General features: G+C 35.1%; 1 protein-coding gene and 2 long non-coding RNA genes across 4 annotated transcripts in view; 2 read left to right on the top strand and 1 right to left on the bottom strand.

Moving 5' to 3' along the window:
- The window catches only part of Ggamma30A (guanine nucleotide-binding protein subunit gamma-e), a 268461-nt gene that overhangs the window by 41890 nt on the left and 212628 nt on the right, over nt 1-13943 (bottom strand). The gene's annotated exons all lie outside the window — the stretch shown is intronic.
- LOC135848924 (uncharacterized) lies at nt 2299-3874 on the top strand. Its single transcript, XR_010559456.1, has 2 exons — nt 2299-2449; nt 2558-3874. It is a non-coding gene; the product is annotated as an uncharacterized LOC135848924 (long non-coding RNA).
- Nucleotides 9321-10824, top strand: LOC135847175 (uncharacterized). The gene is made up of 2 exons (XR_010559102.1): nt 9321-9676; nt 9773-10824. It is a non-coding gene; the product is annotated as an uncharacterized LOC135847175 (long non-coding RNA).

Raw genomic sequence — 13943 nt, 5'->3', positions numbered from 1 at the left:
CATTTCATCGAGTCAAAACGGCTTTTTCAACTTTTTCAACAGATACGTAAAAATAGGGGTCAAATGGGTCAACTTCACCAATCAAAAAATTTTTTCTTGTTTTAAATAAAAAAATCGGATTTTTTTCGCAAACTTTAAATTTGTTTAAAATTGACTTTGCCACATTATCGCCATTTCAATTTTTTAATATGTTGTTCATGTTCAACATGAAAAGTTGTCCACAATAAATTTTTTTTAGAATTTTTGAGAGTCGGAACGATATGAAAACTACGTTTCGAAACTTTTTAAGCTAATTTTTTGTACGAAAAAAAATGGCAACACTGATTTTCATGATATCACCAAAAAACCATTCAAAACCCCTAACAATGGGAAAATGTTCCATTTTGGTAGGTATCGCGGTTATCTCGTAATCCACTGCTGAAATGGATGACATTTTAGGTCCACTGAAAACTTTGACACCCCCTGGCTGCCTTTAAAAATGGGCAAGAGGGCTGCGATTTGCGCCATTGGCCATCCCTTCGGAAGGTCTTTTCACAGGAAAAATTTCAAAAAAATCGCCAAACTCTCTACCACTTCTTGATCCAATTGACTTGGAATGACCCACAAGTGTTTGACCTTCATGTTAAATTCTAACCAGTTTTGATAAGTGACCTTCATTTCGGGCCTCTCAAGGTCGTATGACCTCTTGTTTGGCCTCTCAAGGTCATTGACCCGTCTGTCTGGCTTATCATATCATTGAGCCGCGTGCCCGACATCTCAAGGTCATTGACCCCAGCTGACTGATTTTTCAAGGTCATTGAGCCGGGGATCTGAACTCTCAAAGTCACTGATCTTCCTGTCTGGCTCCTCGAGGTCGTCTGTCAGTCTGTCCAGCCTCTTAAGGTCATTAAACCATCTGTCTGGCATATTAAGGACTTTCCGATCTCACCCTTAAGGTCATTGACCCGTCCTTTGTCTGACTTTGCAAGGTTGTCCGTCTTCCTACGTGGCCCAACAAGGTCACTGACCTCTCCACGTGGCTTCTCAAGGTTATTGACCTGGCGGCCTGGCCTCTCAAAGTCACTGACCTCCCCGTCTGACCCTACATCTCTGCCTGGTTTCTTAAGGTTATTGACCTGGCTTTCTGGACTCACAAAATCACAGACCTTCCTATCTGGACTTCCAAGATCGTCTGACCACTTGTTGGGTCTCTCAAGGTCATTGAGCTACATGTATGAAACCTCTCGAGGTGATTGACCCATAATGTCCACATGTCTGACTTCTCAAGGTCAATAATATCCGAACTTCCAAGGTCACTGAGCTTCCTGTCTGACCTTCCAAGGTCGTCTAGCCTCTTGTCTGGTCTTTCAATACCATTGAGCTATGTGTCTGACTTCTTAAGGTCATTGACCCCGCCTGTCTGACTCCTCTAGGTCTTGCGTATCTCAACTCTCAAGGTCACTAGCCTTCCTGTCTGGCTTCTCGAGGTCGTCTTGTCAGTTTGTCTAGCTTCTTGAGGTCATCAAACCATCTGTCTGGTTTATTAAGAACTTTCCTGTCTCATCTCTTAAGGTCATTGACCCGGGCATTAACCTATCTGTCTTACTTTTCAAGGTCACGTTGACACCAGTCTGGTCTCTTAAGGTCATTGACCTGTATCTCTGACCTCTCAAAGGCGTCTGTCCATCCAATCGCGACTCTCAAAGTAATTTGGTTTTAAATTATTCTTATATGTAAATCAGATTTCGTATCTAAAAGTCAACGTTTTTCAACTTTGATTTTGGAAATTCAAAAAATTTGAAAAAAAGCTGAAAGCCAAAACATGAAAGATATCATTTTCTAAAATTTGGAAAATATTTTGAAACACAGTGGTGCCAACATTCTAATCATTATCGTCAATTCTAAAAAAAAAAACAAAAAATGAAAAAATGTGTAAGTTTTTGGCTATTTTTCTTTATTTTTTGAAACTGGCTGTCCCAAAAAACAGGTTTAGTCGGGGGCTAGAGTGAAAAACCCACATTTTTTTTCGTAATGTCCCTTCTTCGAGAGGGGCACCTCCGGAAATGAGATTTTTTTCAGAGCTCCAACTCGGAATAAAGGTCTCTACTGAATTAGGTTAAAATCATACAACATTTTTAGCTCATAATTGTGTTACATTTTAAAAGACAGGAAAACGCAGGTCTGCATGAATACTTCAATGTTTTTGAAGAAGAGAAAGGGAAAAACGAATTTACCTAATCAGTAACTTTTAATATCATTTAATGAAGATACTAGATATAAATTTAGACGCTCCATATATAGACTTCTTATCTCCACACTCAAATTTCTGTACCAGTTTCATAATCGTCGTGCATATTGAATAGTCGAACAAATCTATCAATTAAAGTGAAAAAAATTGTTTGGTTTTTCGAAAAGAAAAAAGTTTCATAAATTAAAATTTGCACAAAAGGATGAATGAGTACGCCAGCAGGTAAATATCACAACTTTCTGTTTCACCATTTATGTATACATGTAGATCTTTTACACGCTATAGATGTATCACTTTAATATACGTCCAATTAACTCATTTCGTTTTTAGGTTCGCGTACTTAGCACAAATCGAAACCATAGAAAATGAAACTCTACTGAGGCTTTGCATATCTTCGTTTATCGGCCTACTGATCATGCGGTTGTACAAATTTTTCAACACCAAAACGCCCGGGCTAAGTTGGTTGACAACGAACTTCATTTCTGGCTGTTTTATCACTCTTTCGTTATGCGTTTCTGCTCGATTATCGCAGATTGCGAGCGAAATGAAATCAGCGGATTTCCACTGGTTTATCTTGCCCTTTTATATAAACGGTATGGTGACATTGACGTTCCTCAAGTTCGCTGCTGCTTTGGAAAGAACTTCGTGCTTTTCCAACATTGGTTTCTGTGTTCGAGAAAATTTCTCGATTTTCCGAAACACAAATTTCATAACTTATTGTATTGTTCCCAGTTATTCTCTAATTTTTTACTATTTTAAGGATGAAATAGAGATCATCAATTACATCGATCCATTCACAATCATGAAAATTATTCGAATCGCTTGTTTACTATTAACGACCATCGCGCAAATACGTTCAACGACCACGTATTTCGAAGATTTGGCATTTTGTGCGATTGTAAATTTTATAACAAACCTTGCCGAAGGTTTAGCCGTATGGTTTCTTTTAGAAAGTACTCGTAAACATACAAGTACAATTACATGCACATGCACAGCTACGACTTTATCGTATCAGCAGTAGCATAGTTTATGAAATCTCACCCTTATTCGATTTTTGTCAACACTGAACGCGATGAGAAAAAAAATTCGTTTTGTTATAAACAAAATTTAATTAATTTTTTTTTTTTTTAAATCTTCACGTCAACGTAACGAAAATGGTTTCAAATAAGTATTTAATATTTTCGAAGTACTAATTTTTTAAAATGAAGTTGGTATTTCATAAATTTTGTAAAGTTGTGTCAGCAATTAATCACTCCCCGATTGAGTAAAATTTCGCTTATAGACGCTGATAAATTCGACGGCGACAATTTGAGACTAAACGCTTAGTATTTCGCTCATAACTGTGCGAATAATTTCGCGTACAATATCGCACCTGCGCGAACGCCCATCAGATTATAGCGTTTGCACATGTGCGCGAAGTAATCAGCGAAATTTCTGGCGTTTTGTCCCGAATCGTTGCAAATTGAAGCTGGACATTTTTTTCCTTTTTTTTGTACCTATGTTCTTTCTTATCATGACCAACATTCCTGCATAGTTCCTGGATACTTTGTAATAATACTCGTATGTGATACCTATATAATGATAAGGCATAGATAATTCTGACTGTACATTTATTTAAGAAATAAATTCAACATAATACGTCTTGTACACATCAATTTTCAAATACTTTTTACTTGTAATTCAACAACTTTTTGTTCATAGCTAGCCAAATTTTCAGAACAACTCTGATGATTTTTAAAATCAACGAAATTTCAAGCTGCATTTTTGCAATGTTCGAAAAAGGTTTTACACAAGTGTTTGACTTTCTTGTTAAATTCTAACCGGTTTTGATAAGTGTGACCTTCATGTCTGGCCTCCCATAAGGTCGTCCAACCTCTTGTTTTGACCTCTGATGGTCATTGAGCTACATGTCTGACCTCTTATTGACCCGTCTGATCGGGCTTCTCAGATTATTGATCCACGTTCCCGACCATTCAAGGTCACTGACCCCAGCAGTATGATTTTTCAAGGTCATTGAGCCGAGTATCTGAACTCTCAAAGTGACTGATCTTCCTGTGTGGCCTCTCGAGGCCGCCTGTCAGTCTGTCTATCCTCTTGAGGTCATTAAACCATCTTCTGTCTGGCTTATTAAGGACTTTCCAGTCTCACCCATTAAGGTCATTGACCCGTGTATTGACGTTTCTGTCTGACTTCGCAAGGCCATGTGGACCCCTGTCTGGCCTCTTAAGGTCATTGACCTGTCTCTCTGGCCTATCGAGGTCGTCTGTCAGTCTATTTAGGCTCTGGAGTCCATTAAACCATCTGTCTGGCTTATTAAAGACTTTCCAGTCTCACCCCATTAAGGTCATTGATCCGTGTATTGACCTGTCTGTGTGACTTTTCAATGCCATGTGGGCACCTGTCTGGCCTCTTAAGGTTATTGCCCGGTTTCTCTGGCCTCTCAAAGACGCCTGTCCACCTGTCGCCACTTTCAGAGTAATTTGGTTTTAAATTCTTATATGTAGGTAAGTCAGATTTCATATCTAAAAGTCAACTTTAATACAAGTACAAAATTTTAAGACGAATACTTTTTTCAAGTTTTCAAAATTCTGGCATAACTGAGAATATTCAGAATAATTAATTAGAAGAATTTCAAACAAATTCTGAACTTTAATTCTCGATCAAATTTATGTACAATAATCGTAAATAAAATTTCGCTTTCTGACAGTAAACGAGTTTCCCACTTGAGAAAACTTTGAAAAAAATTCTCAGATTATGTAATTAGATTTCTTAAAAAAATTCAGCTTTGATTTTCGGAATTTAAAAATGTTGAAAAAATGCTGAAAGCCAAAACATGAAAGATGATATCGGGAAAATATTTTGAAACACAGTGGTGCCAATTTTTTAATCATTATTGTTAATTTCAAAAAAAAAAACGAAAACATTTGTGAGTTTTTGGCAATATTTTTCATTTTTTTGAACACTGCTTTGCCAAAAGAGGTTTAGTAGGGACTAGAGCCAATAAACCGCAATTTTTTTTCGAAAATGTCTCGTCTCCTCTTTGGGAACTTCATGGCACCTTCATATTTTCTCTGAGTGAGTTTAAGTTTAAACTCGGAATACAAGTCTTTACTGAATTAGGTTAAAATCATCCAACATTTTTAGCTCATAGTTAATTGGATTATGATTTTAAAAGTTAGGAAAACGCAGGTCTGCATGAATAGTTCAATGTTATTGATGAAGAAAAATATCAGTTACTTTAAATAGATATCATGTAATGAAGATACTAGATATAAATTTAGACGCTCTATGTATAGACTTCTTATCTCCATACTTAAATTTCTGTACTAGTACACAATCGTCGTACATACTGAATAGTTGAACAAATCTATCAATTTGTATGTAATTCCGCAACAGGAACAAAAGTAAAGAAAATTATTTTGTTTTTCGAAAAGAAAAAGTTTTATACATTAAAATCCTCACAAAAGGATGAATGAGTACTTCAGCAGGTAAATATCAAAGCTTTCTTTTTCACCATTTATGCAGATCTTTTACACGCTATAAATTCATCGCTTTATACACATCCATTTAACCCATTTCGTTTTTAGGTTCGCTTACTTGGCACCAATGGAAACCATGGACGAAAATGAAACTCTACTGAGGCTTTACATATCTTCGATTATCGGCCTACTGATCATGGGTTTGTACAAATTTTTCAACACCAAAACACCCGGGCTAAGTTGGTTGACAACGAACTTCATTTTCGGATGTTTTTTCACTATTTCGATATGCGTTTCTGCTCGATTATCGCAGATTGCGAGCGAAATGAAATCCGCGGATTTCCACTGGTTTATCTTGCCCTTTTATGTAAACTTCATGGTGGCATGGGCGTTCCTCAAGTTCGATGCTACTTTGCGTATAACTTCGTGTATTTGCAATATTGATTTCTGTGATCGAGGAGTTTTTTCGATTCTCCGAAACACAAACCTCATGACTTATTGTATTGTTCCCAGCTATTCTATAATTTTTTACTATTTTAAGGATGAAATAGAGATCATCAATTACATTGATCCTTTCACAATCATGAAAATCATTCGAATCGCTTGTTTACTAGTAACGACCATCGCGCAAATAAGTTCAACGACCACGTATTTTAAACAGTTGGCATGTTATGCAATTGTAAATTTTTTAACAAACCTTGTCGAAGGTTTATCAGTATGGTTTCTTTTAGAAAGTACTCGTAAATATACAATTACATTCACATGCACAGCTACAACCAACTTTATCGTATCAGCAGTAGCATAGTTTATGAAATCTCACCGTTACTGGATTTTTGTCAAGACTGAACGTGATGAGAAAAAAATTCGTTTAGGTATAAATAAAATTTAATTAATTAATTTTTTTTTTGAAAAAATCTTCACACGTAACGTATAGAAAATGGTTTCAAATAGGTACTTATTTAATATTTTCAACAGTACTAATTTTTTTTTAATGAAGTTAGGTATTTCATAAATCTTGTATAGTTGTGTCAGCAATAAAATCAATCACTCTTGAAGCTGGAACATTTTTTCTCCTTTTTTTTTGGTACCTATGTTCTTTCTTATCAAGACCAACATTCCTGCATAGTTCCTGGATACTTTGTAATAATACTCGTATATAATTATAAGTCATAGATAAGTCTGATTGTTTGTACATTTATCTAAAAAATAAATTCAACGTGATGCGTCTTGAACACATCAATTTTCAAGTACTTTTTTCTTGTAATTCAACAACTTTTTGTTCATAGCTAGCCAAATTCTTCAGAACAACTCCTATGATTTTTAAAATCAACAAAATTTCAAGCTGCAGTTTTTCAATGCTCAAAAAAGGTTTTACACAAGTGTTTGATCTTCTTGTTAAATTCTAACCCGTTTTGATAAGCGACCTTCATGTCTGGCCTTCCAAGGTCGTCTGACCTTTTGTTTGACTTCTCATGATCATTGAGCTACATGTCTGACCTCTTATTGACACGTCTAATCGGGCTTCTCAGATCATTAGGCCACGTGGCCGACCGCTTAAGATCACTGAACCTAGCAGTATGATTTGTCAGGGTCATTGAGCCGGGTATCTGAACTCTCAAAGTGACTGATTTTTTTGTCTGCCCTCTGGAGGTCATCCGTCAGTCTGTGTAGCCTCTTGAGGTCATTAAATCATCTGTCTGGCTTATTAAGGACCTCACAGTCACACCCATTTATGTCATTGACCCCTGTATTGACTTTTCTGTCTGACTTCTCAAGGCCATGTGAAATTGTTGACACCTGTCTGGCTGCTTAAGGCCACTGACCTGTGGCCTCTCGAGGTCGTCTGTCAGTCTATTTAAACTCTGGAGGTCATCAACCCATCTGTCTGTCTTATTAAGGACCGTTCACCCTTAAGGTCATTGACCCGTATATTGACTTTTCTGTCTGACTTCTGAAAACCATTTAGAATTGTGGACACCTTTCTGGCTTCTTAAGGTCATTGACCTGTCTCTCTGGCCTCTCGAGGTCGTCTGTCAGTCTGTCTAGCCTCTGGAGGTCATTAAACCATCTGTCTGGCTTATTAAAGACTTTCCTGTCTCACCCCTTAAGGTCATTGACCCGCGTATTGACCTGCCTGTGTGACTTTTCAATGTCTTGTGAGCACTTGTCTGGCCTCTTAAGGGCATTGATCTGTCTCTCTGACCTCTCGAGGTCGTCTGTCAGTCTGTCTAGCCTCTGGAGGTCATTAAACCATCTGTCTGGCTTATTGAAGACTTTCCTGTCTCACCCTTTAAGGTCATTGACCCGTGTATTGACTTTTCTGTCTGACTTCTGAAGACCATGTGGAAATTGTGGACACCTTTCTGGCTTCTTAACGTCAATTGACCTGTCTCTCTGGCCTATCGAGGTCGTCTGTCTGTATATTTAGACTCTAGAGGTAATTAAACCATCTGTCTGGCTTATTAAAAACCGTCGCACCCTTAATGTCATTGACCTGTATATTGACTTTTCTGTCTGACTTCTGAGGACCATGTGAAATTGTGGACACCTTTCTCTCTGGCCTCTCGAGGTCGTCTGTCAGTCTGTCTAGCCTGTTTAGGTCATCAAACCATCTGTCTGGCTTATTAAAGACTCTCCATTCTCATCATTTAAGGTCATTGACCCGTGTATTGACTTTTCTGTCTGACTTCTGAAGACCATGTGGAAATTGTGGACACCTTTCTGGCTTCTTAACGTCATTGACCTGTCTCTCTGGCCTATCGAGGTCGTCTGTCAGTATATTTAGATTCTAGAGGTCATTAAACCATCTGTCTGGCTTATCAAGGACTTTCCTTTCTCATCCTTAAGGTCGTTGACCCGTGTATTGACCTTTCTGTCTGACTTCTCAAGGTCTTGTGGACACCTGTCTGGCCTGTCAAAGACGCCTGTCCACCTGTCGCGACTCTCACAGTAATTTGGTTTTAAATTCTTATAAGTCAGATTTTTCATATCTAAAAGTCAACTTATTTACTAGTAAAAGTACAAATTTTTCAAGATGAATACTTTTTTCAAGTTTTCAAAAGTCTGGCATAACTGAGAATTTTCAGAATAATTGATTAGAAACATTTCAAACCAATTCTGAACTTTTATTCACGGTTAAATACAATAATCGTGAATAAAACTTCCCCTTCTGACAATAAACAAGTTTCCAACTTGAGAAAAATTTGAAAAAATTTTGTGATAACATTACTTCAAAAATTTCAACTTTGATTTTGAATTCAAAAAAGTTGTGAAAAAAAGCTGAAAGCCAAAACATGAAAGATATCATTTCTAAAACTGGAAAAATATTTTGAAACAAAGTGGTGCTAACTTTTCAATCATTATCGTCAATTTCAAGAAAAAATACCTAACCGAAAAAATGTTCAAGTTTTTGGATATATTTTTTTTTTTCATTTTTCAGACTGGCTGTCCCAAAAGAAGCTAGAGCAAAAAAGCGCGATATCTTTTTCGAAATGTCCCCTCTTTGAGAACTTTATATCTCCCATCCAGGAGCACCTCCGGAAATGAGATTTTTTCAGAGTTCCAACTCGGAATAAAGGTCTTTACTGAATTAGGTTTAAATCATCCAACATTTTTAGCTCATAACTGGGTTAGATTTTAAAATATAGGAAAACGCAGGTCTGCATGAATTACGTAGTTCAATGTTTAAAGAGAAGGGGAACAACACAGTAATCAGTAACTTTTACGTATCATTTTAATGACGCACACCTAGTTATAAATTTAGACGCTCTGCGCGTAATACTTCTTATCTCCACACTTGAATTTCTGTGCCAGTTCACAATCGTTGTGCATAACCTACTGATTAGCTGAACAAATCTATCAAATTTGCACGTAATTCCGCAACTGGTATAATAGTAAAAAAAAATTGTTTTTCGAAAAAAAAGTTTTATAAATTAAAATCCGCACAAAGGATGAACGAATACGCCAGCAGGTAAATATAAATGCTTTTTAGTTTTTTTTTTCACTATAGATCTTTTGCTCGTTATTTATGCATACGTCCAATTAACTCATTTCGATCAAATTATAGGTGTACGTACTTAGAGCAAATCGAAACTATGGAAAATGAAACTCTAAGGTTACTGCGGTTTTACACATCTTCCACTATCAGCCTAGTTATCATAGGTTTGTACAAATTTTACAACGCCAAAAATCCGGTGAGTTGGTTGACAACGAACTTGCTTTTTGGGTGCTTTTTCTTTCTTTCGACGTACATTTCTGCTCGAATATCGCAGGCTGCGAGCGAAATGAAATCAGAAGATTTCCGCGACTGGTACTTCAAGCCCATTTTTCTAAACTGTATGATGACATTGACGTTCTGCAAGTTCGCTAATGCTTTGGAAATAACTTTCCGCGATCGAAGAGTTTACCGAAACACAAAATTCATTACTTATTGTTTAATTCCCAGCTATTCTCTAATTTCTTACTGGTTCAAGGATGAAATAGAGATCGTCGACTACGTTGATCCATTTACAATGATGAAAATCGTTCGAATCGCTTGTTTACTACTCACGATCATCGCGCTAATAAAAATTACAACGTACGGTGACTGTGAAGATGACGAACGAAACGTCGAAAAGTTGACAGTTTATACAGGCACAACTTTTATGCTAAACCTGACAGAAGGATTATTTTTTTGGTTTCTTTTAAAAATTACGAGTAGATATGCATGCACATGCACATGCGCAGCAACAACACTTTCATACCAACAGTAATATAGTTTTTATGAAATCTTCATGCATATAATTGTATTTTTTTGTCAACATTGAACGTGATTAAAAAGAAATTTCGTTTTAGTACTATAAACAAAATCCAATTTTTTAAAAAAATCTTCACGTTAACGTAACATATAGAAAATGGTTTCAAATATGTACCTAATTAAGCTCTCTTCAATCTGAAAAAATGCTTTCCTTTGTTTTTTTGTATGTTCTTTCTTATTATATGTATGACCAATATTCCTGCATGCATAGTTCTTGGATACTCTGTAAGAGTACATAGATACCTACATATAATAATAAGTTCATAAGTCTGATTGTTTGCACATTTATTTAAAAAATAAATTCAACATGCTTAATACATCAATTTTTGAACATTCTTCTTCCTATAGGTAACTGAACAACTTTTTGTTGAGAAGCTTTGATAGGATGAAACTGAAGTTTCAGACACAAAAATACCTACGGGAAGAGCATAATCGCCGCGCCGCCGCCGGTAAGAAGGGTGAAATGACTGCAGTTTAATACAAATTAGATGCAATTTTTCTGAATCTCTCACGAAATTCTAACTCATTTTGATAGGTCACAAGATACTTTTTTTTTCGAACTCCAAGTAATCATGATCCAATTTTAAGATCTGAATTCTTAAATAACGTCCCAAAAAAATGTTCGTGAAAATATTTGAATTTCTCAAAAAATTGTAATCCATTAAGATCGTATGACAAATTGTTACTAGTAATCCCAAGAATCATGACTCAGTTTTGGGTTCAATTCTTCAAAAAAAAATTTGAACCTCAATCAGGGTGTCCACTCATTTCTGGAAATGATTTTCCCTGACTTCTCCAGGTTTTCCAGACCAATTTCTCCAATTTTCCAGAATCCAGATTCTTGAAAAATGAATTACACATGCGATAAGGTTGGGAAACTTTTTTTTTTTTTGGTTTCTTACCTGACAAAGCATCTCGACTTTCAATTCGAGGTCGAGTTTTGATCGAGTAGAAATCGCCTGATACTTTTAATCATGTTTTTGACGATTTTGAGAATCGACAAAAAATATCAAAATAGTTGACTGATAGTTTTCAACAATTTTAAACGAAATGTAAGATTGATGGAAACTTGATCCTAAACCTTCCTACATTATAGTGCTATAATCTGTGACGATTTCACATTGAAAATTCAAATCAATTTTAGGTCGATTTCATGCTCAAGGCCTAAACTTGACTGCAAATGTTCGTCGAGTTTTCTTTCTCTGTAGACTCAATTATGCATACAGAAATTAAAGTCAGTTTTAGGTCGATTTTTACTAAGTCATAAAAATGATGTGAAAATCGATTCAAAATCATTTAAAATTTGTGATATCATAATTGATACCTTTTTTCAATTTCAAAGTTTGATCGATTTTTCATCAATTTTTTGCCTACTTAAATAAAAATATATCATAAATTGATTTAAAATTATTTCAAAATTGTAATAAGTATTATATCTAATTGATAACTTTTTTTTAAAAAGTTGGATCTATTTTTCATCAATTTTTTGTCAAAATGATAAAACGATAAAAACTTGATATGAAATATTCATCAATTTTGCCTTGAAAATGGACAATTTAGATAAAAGCTGAAGTTAATTTTAAGCCGATGATCACTTGGAAATGAAAATGGCGTGAAAATTGATTCAAAATTAATGTATTATTTGTGCTGTTAGTTGTAACCAATAGTTTTTTCAAGTTTAAAAATTTTAATCAATTTTTCATTAAATTTTTTGATGAATTGAAAATAGTCAAAACTTGACTCAAAATATTCATCAATTTTTTTCTTAAAAATATAAAATTTTTTCTGCACATTGAAGTTGAAGTTGATTTTGACTATTTTTGGATGAGAAATGAAAATGGTATAAAAATCGCTTCAAAATTTTATGGTTGATTTACACCACAGAAGTAGTAAAAGTAGACCAAAAATTGATAAAAAATAGACGTCAATTATTCATCACTGATACAATTTACTACTCGCAGATAAAATGTGCAGCAAACTGTATAAGTAGTTTTTCCAAAAAAATTAATGTTGAAGAAAAGGAGTGTTATAATATGTAACTTCATTTCCAAGGGGTCATCTCCACCCAATTTTTGAGTCATGGGAGAGTCGAGGTGGAGTCGAGGTGCAGGGATTTTACCATCAAATAATTTCAAATATCAATTCACATAATATTTTGTATAATTTGCATAAATATGCACTAGAATTATAGAATATGAAGAGCGATTTTCTGAAGATTAAGGTCGTTTTTCATAAGCTCGACACAAAATTTATTGGAAAAAAGTGTCAATAGAAGGTACTCAAAACCGTCGTCACAGATATTGAGTCGATTTTGCATCAAATCACAAGAAAGTGTTGAAAAATCGACTAATAAACTACACACAATCTTCAAATTATCGACAAAAAATATGTGGCGATGTCTCAATATGAACAATGCTCGATGGTAAATTTGGGTCGATTTTATATCAATAAATCAATAATGTTCGAGAATAGGTAGATTTTATACCGAAAAAAATGATTAAAAGGAAATTTATTGGCCCAAATTCGACTTAAAATTTGAGCCAACTCGACCCTATTTTTTTTCAAGATTGTGTCGAGATGGTTTGTCGGGTTAGGAAAAATCAAGATTTCAACGCGCTGAGCTCAATCGATGGTATCAACATTATTGAAAAAGAACAAAATTTGTATTGATAATTAATTAATTAACATTCCATCCAGTCAGGGATTTCCAGCCAGCCAATAGCTAAAAGCCAAAAACCAATAGCTGAAGCAAGCCAATAGCCAATAGCCAGCTTTATGTAAGCTAATGAAAATTAAGCTAAAAGCTGATAGCCAAAAGCCAATCAATGATTGACTGGAAACCCCTGCTTCCCATCTGTCCTTCCTGTCATTCTGTCTTTCCATCTGTCCGTCTTTTAGTCTTTTCCTGTTTTCGTATATTTTTGCATTTTCGTCTTTTCATCTTTTTGTCTTTTCATCTTTTCGTCCTTTCATCTTTTTGTCTTTTTGTCTCTTCATCTCTTCGTATTTTCATATTTTCATCTTTTCATCTTTTTGTCTTTTTGTCTCTTTGGATTTTCATCTTTTCATCTTTTTGTCTGTTTCCCTGTTTGTCTTTTCATCTTTTTGTCTTTTTGTATTTTTGTCTCTTTGTCACTTCTTATTTTCATCTTTTTGTCTTTTCATCTTTTCGTCCTTTCATCTTTTTGTCTTTTTGTCTCTTCATCTCTTCGTATTTTCATATTTTCATCTTTTCATCTTTTTGTCTTTTTGTCTCTTTGGATTTTCATCTTTTCATCTTTTTGTCTGTTTGCCTGTTTGTCTTTTCATCTTTTTGTCTTTTTGTCTCTTTGGATTTTCATCTTTTCATCTTTTTGTCTGTTTGCCTGTTTGTCTTTTCATCTTTTTGTCTTTTTGTCTCTTTGTCACTTCTTATTTTCATCTTTTTGTCTTTTTGTCTTTT

This window comes from Planococcus citri, chromosome 5 (assembly GCF_950023065.1).
Source record: "Planococcus citri chromosome 5, ihPlaCitr1.1, whole genome shotgun sequence".
Taxonomy (NCBI): Eukaryota; Metazoa; Arthropoda; class Insecta; order Hemiptera; family Pseudococcidae; genus Planococcus; species Planococcus citri.
This window is presented reverse-complemented; position numbering and strand designations above follow the sequence as displayed.